This window comes from Dama dama, chromosome 27 (genome assembly GCF_033118175.1).
Source record: "Dama dama isolate Ldn47 chromosome 27, ASM3311817v1, whole genome shotgun sequence".
Taxonomy (NCBI): domain Eukaryota; kingdom Metazoa; phylum Chordata; class Mammalia; order Artiodactyla; family Cervidae; genus Dama; species Dama dama.
Window position 1 is genome coordinate 41,683,370 of NC_083707.1, and position 8,563 is coordinate 41,691,932.

Below are 8,563 nucleotides of genomic sequence, written 5' to 3' on the forward strand. Positions count from 1 at the left end.
ATGAGGTAACTTACAAAAGTGTTTCAATCTTGGACGTCAAACCTATGCATTTCATCATCCCTTGAAATTCTCACCTGGAGTTATGGAGTTATGGCCACAAGTAGCAACGTAGGTGGGATGCAATAGCTGTTGCTTCCTTTTTTCCTTCAAGAATTTCTCAGTGCTTTTTTTAAATTTTGCTGCACCATACAGCATGCAGGATCTTAGTTCCCTTACTGGGGCTTGAGCCCACGCCTCCTGCAGTGGAAGTACAGTCTTAACCATTGTACCACCCAGGAAGTCCCTAGAGAGAATTTTCTTTTTTTTTTTTTTTTTCATTTATTTTTATTAGTTGGAGGCTAATTACTTTACAACATTGCAGTGGTTTTTGCCATACACTGACATGAATCAGCCACGGATTTACATGTTTTCCCCATCCCGATCCCCTCTCCCCATCCCATCATCCCTCTGGGTCTTCCCAGTGCACCAGCCCTGAGCACTTGTCTCATGCATCCAACCTGGGCTGGTGATCTGTTTCACCCTTGATAGTATACTTGTTTCAGTGCTGTTCTCCTAGAGAGAATTTTCAATGTGAGGGGTGAACTTGCATTTACAAATAAATGGGGGCTGGCAAGGTCTGGTGGAAAGGAAATTGTACAGAGATAAGGAGATACAGGAGGCTGATGCATAGTTAAAACCCTCATATGCTTTGTATACTTTCATTTCTAATTATGACGCACAAAATCTTTATTTTTTTCCTATAAGTCAGTGAGAGTGTTTGTAGATGACTGAAAGAGGGATTTACATATAAAGTATTTTCCCTCTTTTTTAAGACATCAGGTTTGAGGCCCCTGCTCCTCCTCTCCAGAGCCCTCCCCCTTCCAAACCCACCCCCAACCCCTGTACAAAGTCCCAAGAGGACTCAGGATGCTGCGGGGGTGGGGTGGGGGGGTAGGGAAAAAGGAAAGGAGTCCTCCTCAGGAGAATGCATGCCAACTCCTCATGCTGGTTTTTTTTTTCATTTTTTTTTCATTAAAAATATGGAACGCTTCACGAATTTGCGTGTCATCCTTGCGCAGGGGCCATGCTAGATCTTCTCTGTATCGTTCCAACCTTAGTATATGTGCTGCCGAAGCGAGCACCATGCTGATTTTTATAAGCCACTGTCTCTGTTTGTTTTTTTCCCCCTTAAATTGGCCCAAAATGACACTCATGCTATGAATTCCACACCTTCAGTCAGCATTTGGATCACAGTTAACGATATGGTTTAGACCCTTGAGAGCAAGGTATAATTTTACACAGTCATAAGTTTTCTGTCACCTTTTCTGCAAAATAAAAAAAAAAAAGTCTTTGACAAATTGTGAGGAAGAGAGATGTGTGGCTCTTCCCTGGTGCCCTGAGCTGGCAAACCTGCTCCCTGAGGAGCCGGGGCTGCGGACACGCCCAGCCCTGACACAGGTGGTGTGGCTTTGAGGGGGCGGATCGGGGCTCTGAAGACCCTCCTACCCCCACCATCCTCCCCGCAGGCTTAACCAGAAGGCTCTTCCTGGGTTCCCTAAACCCACCCACCCAGTAACAAAAGTGATCTTTAACACAAAAGTGTTTGATTAAACAGCACTTTTCTTCTCATATCTGGTTGAACAAGCATCATTCAATAACCTTTTCCTTTTCCTATGAAACATCCCAGGCAAGAGTGAATTGCACTAAATCTCTAACTCTGACGGTGACCATCTGCAGAGCTTGTTTAGGCACAGGGATCCATCTTGCGCTGAGGTGGCCATGGTCCACCTCCTTCTCACCTGGGAGACAGAGTCTCCAGGCCCATCGCAGGCCTTCACCGGGAAACGGTGAAGGACAGGGAAGCCTGGCGTGCTGCAGTCCACGGGATCGCGAAGAGTCGGAACCGACTGCGCAACTGAACAACGGCAACATCTGTAGGCCCACGACCGGGCCAGGAATGGGCCTCCGGGCGATGCCGCCCCGAGGACTCGCGCTTATAAACCTGGCTGCCGGGTGCCTCCCAGGTGTGTCACTGGGCAGGTTGTGTAAAAGTGGAGACACCCATCCATAAACCACGATTCCATATTCTTCTTGACCCAGAGAGGCCTCGGTCTCCTGGATAAATTCTCCCACTGAAAGAGGCCCGGACAGGGACCCAGTGAAAAGCTGGCCTGCAGTTCACACTTAGCCGGCAGATGTGTTCAGGGAGCAGCCACCCCGTGGTAACCCCAAGCTGGTTCCCCACTTGGAGGAGGAGGTTAACAAGCAGCCTGCAGAGACCTCCTGGTGGGGAACAGGCCCCAGCAAGTCAGCAGGGCTCCAATCTGCTGGCAGTTCTCAGCCTTGCAACACCTCCCCCCACCCACCCCACCCCAAGTGCTCCAACACCTTTAGCCTGGGGATAATGTCACATCCCCAGGTCTTCCCAGGTGGTGAAGTGGTAAAGAACCCGCCTGCCACAAACGCTAACGAGTATGAAAGAGGAAATTCATAGTAACACAATAATAGTGGAAGACTTTAATACCCCACTCACAACTATGGATAGATCAACTAAACAGAAAATTAACAAGGAAACACAAACTTTAAATGACACAATGGACCAGCTAGACCTAATTGATATCTATAGGACATTTCACCCCAAAACAATCAACTTCACCTTTTTCTCAAGTGCACACGGAACCTTCTCCAGAATAGATCACATCCTGGGCCATAAATCTAGCCTTGGTAAATTAAAAAAAATTGAAATCATTCCAGTCATCTTTTCTGACCACAGTGCAGTACGATTAGATCTCAATTACAGGAAAAAAAATTATTAAAAATTCAAACATATGGAGGCTAAATAACACGCTTCTGAATAACCAACAAATCATAAAAGAAATCAAAAAAGAAATAAAAATATGCATAGAAACAAATGAAAATGAAAACACAACAACCCAAAACCTATGGGACACTGTAAAAGCAGTGCTAAGGGGAAGATTCATAGCATTACAGGCTTATGTCAAGAAATAAGAAAAAAGTCAAATAAATAACCTAAGTCTACACCTAAAGCAACTAGAGAAGGAAGAAATGAAGAACCCCAGGGTTAGCAGAAGGAAAGAAATCTTAAAAATCAGGGCAGAAATAAATGCAAAAGAAACCAAAGAGACCATAGCAAAAATCAACAAAGCTAAAAGCTGTTTTTTTTTGAAAAAATAAAATTGACAAACCGTTAGCAAGACTCATTAAGAAACAAAGGGAGAAGAACCAAATTAACAAAATTAGAAATGAAAATGGAGAGATCACAACAGACAACACTGAAATACAAAGGATCATAAGAGATTACTACCAGCAGCTCTATGCCAATAAAATGGACAACTTGGAAGAAATGGACAAATTCTTAGAAAAGTATAACTTTCCAAAACTGAACCAGAAAGAAATAGAAGATCTTAACAGACCCATCACAAGCACAGAAATCGAAACTGTAATCAGAAATCTTCCAGCAAACAACAGCCCAGGACCAGATGGCTTCACAGCTGAATTCTACCAAAACTGAAAGAGACACGTGCACCCCAATGTTCATCGCAGCACTGTTTATAATAGCCAGGACATGGAAACAACCTAGATGCCCATCAGCAGATGAATGGATAAGGAAGCTGTGGTACATATACACCATGGAATATTACTCAGCCATTAAAAAGAATTCATTTGAATCAGTTCTAATGAGATGGATGAAACTGGAGCCCATTATACAGAGTGAAGTAAGCCAGAAAGAGAAAGACCAATACAGTATACTAACACATATATATGGAATTTAGAAAGATGGTAACAATAACCCTATATGCAAAACAGAAAAAGAGACACAGATGTACAGAACAGACTTTTGGACTCTGTGGGAGAAGGCGAGGGTGGGATGTTTCGAGAGAACAGCATCGAAATATGTGTATTATCTAGGGTGAAACAGATCATCAGCCCAGGCTGGATGCATGAGACAAGTGCTCGGGCCTGGTGCACTGGGAAGACCCAGAGGAACCGGGTGGAGAGGGAGGTGGGAGGGGGGAACGGGATGGGGAACACATGTAAATCCATGGCTGATTCAGGTCAATGTATGACAAGAAAAATAGATTTGGATTAAATCAGTTAAAGCCATACTTCAAACAATAAAAAATAAAATAAAATACAATTCAGTGTAAAAAAAAAATAAAAGAACCCACCTGCCAATGTGGGTTCAATCCCTGGGTCAGGAAGATTCCCTGGAGGAGGGCATGGCAACTCACTCCAGTATTCCTGCCTGGGGAATCCCAAGACAGAGGAGCGTGGCGGGCTACAGCCCATGGGGTCACAGAGTCACACATGACTGGGCAACTGAGCACACACACATTGTCACACTCCCCTGTCAGGAAGCTCAAACTTGGCAGGTGGCAAAAGCTAACATTTTTCTTTGGAACGAGGAGCAGGAAAGGGACTTGATGTAGGGAATGCAAATTTGGAAAAGACAGAAGGGGTCACCTCCTTTCTAGACCATCCTTCCCCAGCCCCTCCCCCTTTACCAGCGAAAGCCGTTCACCCTTTCCTCTGTGCCCAACAGCACCCCTTCCCTGACACGGGGTATCACGTCCACCTGGCTGATACGCAGGCTCCTTAGCAAGAGTCTTTGAGGCCAAAGCAATAATTAGTCATCTTTGTGTTCCCTGTGCTTGGCAAAATGTATTTGCTGAGTGAATGAGGCTTAACTAGGGCTGATTCAGCTATTTGGTTGGAAAATGGAGCCAGCCAGCAGGTCTGAGACACGTTTCGGCAAAGCTTCCCAAATACAGTTTCCTCTTGGAATCAGCATGCGCGTGTGTGCAAGCGCACACACACATTCACATACACACATACAAGCACTTCTTCTTTTAAAATTGAAGTCTAGTTGATTTACAATGCATTAGTTTCGAGTGTACAGCAAAGTGATTCACTTATATATACAAATATTATTTTTCAGTCTTTTTCATTATAGGTTATTACAAGATACTGAATATAGTTCCCTGTGCTATGCAGTAGGTAATCTATTTAATATATAGTAGTGTGTATATGTTAATCCCAAACTTCTAATTTATTCCCCCCCCAACCCTCGTTTTCCCCTTTGGTAACCACAGATAGGTTTGTTTTCCATGTCTGTGAGTCTGTTACTGTAAATAAGTTCATTTGTATCATTTTTTTAGATTCCACATATAAACAATATCATATGACATTTGTCTTTCTCTAACTTACTTCACTTAGTATGATAATCTCTATGTTCACCCATGTAGCTGCAAATGGCGTTATTTTGTGCTTTTAATGGCTGAGTAATATTCCATTGTATATATATACCATATCTTCTTTATCCATCCCTCTGTTGATGGACATCTGGGTTGCTTCCATGTCTTGGCTATTGTACACAGTGCTGCTATGAACTCCTATGAATAGGAGTGCATGTATCTTTTCAAATTATAGCTTTGTCTGGGTTTATGCCCAGAAGTGGGGTTGCTGGATCATATGGTAGTTCTGTTTTTAGTTTTTTAAGAAACCTCTATACTCCATAATGGCTGCAGCAATTTACATTTCCACCAGCTGACACACACACACATCTTGATGGTAGTTCCAGGTCAGTTAAAATTCCTTTAGCCTCCAAAAGCTTCAAGAGGCTGTCATAGGTAATTGCTACACTCCATCCAAGTATAATTAGCTTCCTCTGCCTTCCCTCTAGACCATAAGTGGCTACTACTCACATGTAGAGTCATTCCTGTCCGCATCACTGAAGCAAAGAAAAATTTTGAGAATTCAAGCTGCATCATGTTAATCTGGTCAGTTCCTTAGGGGCTGGTCAGACATAGACTGTTGTGTTCCCAGCGAAGTGAATTTGCTAAGGAAGGGAGGAGGGTCAGTAAACGGGATATTGCATTCTCAGTTGAGTTCCAAGTTACCACCCAGGGACTGGCAGTGCCGTTTACATATAAACAGTGTAATTGCAGTGAGAGTCAGAGCTGGCAGAATTAGGCTGGCACTTGATATGCTAATTACAACTCTCTCTAATCTCTGTAGGCTGTTTGCAAAGAGAATTTACAATTGGAGAGAACTGAAACCCAGTGAGGATGACTTGCCCGAAGGTCACAGACAGGCCTAATTAATTGGAAATTTTCTGTGTGTTTCAAATGCGTGCAAGGTCCTATATACAACATCTCATTTAATCCTGTAATGACTTTTGAATGGTATTTCAGCACTCTTAGCATCATGCTGTTGATGGAGGAAAGCCATGGGTAGTGAGTGAGAGATCCAGTGTGGTCCTCTGAGATTTCAGCTGAGGTCCATCTTTCCTTACAGGACAGAGCTAAGCTTGGGTGTCCCAATTCTCGAAAAAGCAAAGAACATATGGTGCCTAGTTTCCATTATTCATATACATTAAATCTGGTTTCTTAAGCCAGAAGAAAAAGAATCTATATTTTCTATAAATTCAAGTTAGCCTTCCAGTTAGTTCCTGAACAAATTTACTACCAACAAGATATTTGTATTTCATCCCATTCAAAAGCTAATTAGCAACAAAGGTCTTATTAATATTACAAATCAGGAGCAAAAGCTGTGTATGTTTTTTCTATTTCCCCCTTCATTTGAGATTTGCAGTGTATTCAGTCGGGATTGATGTGACATATTCTCTGTCCTTTTAAAAATTAAAAAGGTGAACATTCACATCTACATATTTGGAGAGGGGTCCTTATACTTTTGTATAGCAAAGGTAGTAAAAACATAAATGCATGGATAAATAAATCAACACATTTCTCCTTCAATCAAGACATTTTTCAGCGACTAGCAGGGCATCTCTTAGACTTACCCTGAAATTTGCACCCTCCCTGGTCCTGGTCCCAGTCCTGGTTTTTCATGCAGGATAAATATAGGAATAAAGGAAAACCATTCACATATCACAAGTCCAGGCATTCCCCGTCCGAGCCAGCCAGCTAAGGAATGGAAGCAGGAGGCAGTCATTGCCCAGAGGCCTGAAGAGAGCTGAATGGGGTTGTCAACTGAAAAAGAAACTACTCAACCTAAAAGTTGAGAAAATGTTTTGCTGAAAGATTTACTTTTGTTTTAGTTTTGAAGGATTCGTTAACAAAAGAAACCAGTCGTCACACACAATAAACAATTTCAATATTTACTAGAGGATTATTTGGCTTAATTTCAACATACAATCATTTTTAAAAAAGAGAAATAATAACATTAGAGAAAAGTTAACAGCACATACATCACCAAATTGGGTCGACCTACATTCAGACTATTATCATCAGTTACCGATTTGTGTGCAAAAATGCAGCTCTAGATTTACTTTAAACTTGTTACAATGCTGTTTGTTTCACCTTGTGAGTCATAGGATTTCATTAGATCCCAGGGGGTTGGCCAGACCTCCAGGGGCTCAAGAGCTCCAAGACCCATTCCTTTCTCATCTAAATTGCCTCCTTACTCGCTGTGCTTTTGGCGGAGGCCCTAAGAGCGGGCATCCTGTTTCCATCCTGAGTTCCCTCAGGGCTTGATGTCGGGTGGCTATAATGCAATTGCTTGCTGGCTACAGCATCTTTTGTGTACTGATATGCCAGCAGTATTTTTCATTCAAAGGTTGCAGAGTGGAGCCAAGAGCCTGCCCTGGGGACACAGAAGGAGAGAGAATGTCTGAGCCTGGTATACAGAAAATGCTCATTGAAGTTTTGGGGGACGCAGAAGGAGAACATTTATTTGGCTGCAGTGGGCTACAGTCCATAGTGTTGCAAAGAGTTGGACACAACTGAAGTGACCTAGCACTCACGAATGCCAGTCTTAGTTGCGGTATGAAGGCTGTTAGTCGTGGCAGGTGGGGTCTAGTTCCCTGACCAGGGATTGAACCAGGGTCCCCTGCATTGGGAGCACAGAGTCTCAGCCACTGGACCACAAGGGAAGTCCCTGAATTACCTCTTTTCTCTGTGCTTTTGTTTCTTCATCTGCAAAGCTTAGAGCAAGCATGTCTAGGACCCATTATTCCTCTTGATAAGGTTCATTTGCTTCCTCCATTAGAAAGCCTCACCAGACCTAATTACTTCCTCTATGTTTCTATTCTTGTTTATCAAATTTGAAAACCAGAATAGCTATTTATTATTTTCCAATGAGGAAGGTACTATCCAGCATATCCATTGCCTGCAGGCAGTTTGATATATAATAGCAAATAAAAACACCATAACACGTTGAGAGAGGGAGAAATAGTGGATGAAAGGAAAAGCTGTTTTTTTTTTAGAACCTTCATGGCACTTTCCCCTGCTTTTTGAACAAGGATTCCTGTTTAAATTCTGCAGCTGACCCTGGGTTCTGCTGGCATAGTACCATTCTTCCACTATTTTAATATTTAAAATGTCTTTCTCTTCATGACCTTCTCAAGAGCAGGGCTCAGTTCTTTTCATCTTTTAGGTAAATTCAATGCCTGTTGTAACATCTTTTGAAAGAATAAATGAACAGTGTGTAGAAATGAATGAAGGTAACAAATATTTACAGAATGGGTCACAGAGCACCTCTGTGTTGTTTTCCTGATCAACCATCCTCAGAGACAAGGAACAAAGCCAAGAGCCTGTCACTG

The 8,563-nt window shown here is 42.6% G+C and overlaps 1 non-coding gene across 1 annotated transcript; it reads right to left on the reverse strand.

Moving 5' to 3' along the window:
- Window positions 1–1,013: 1,013 nt before the first annotated feature.
- Window positions 1,014–1,121, reverse strand: LOC133047913 (U6 spliceosomal RNA). Its single transcript, XR_009690915.1, has one exon. It is a non-coding gene; the product is annotated as a U6 spliceosomal RNA (small nuclear RNA).
- Window positions 1,122–8,563: the final 7,442 nt, after the last annotated feature.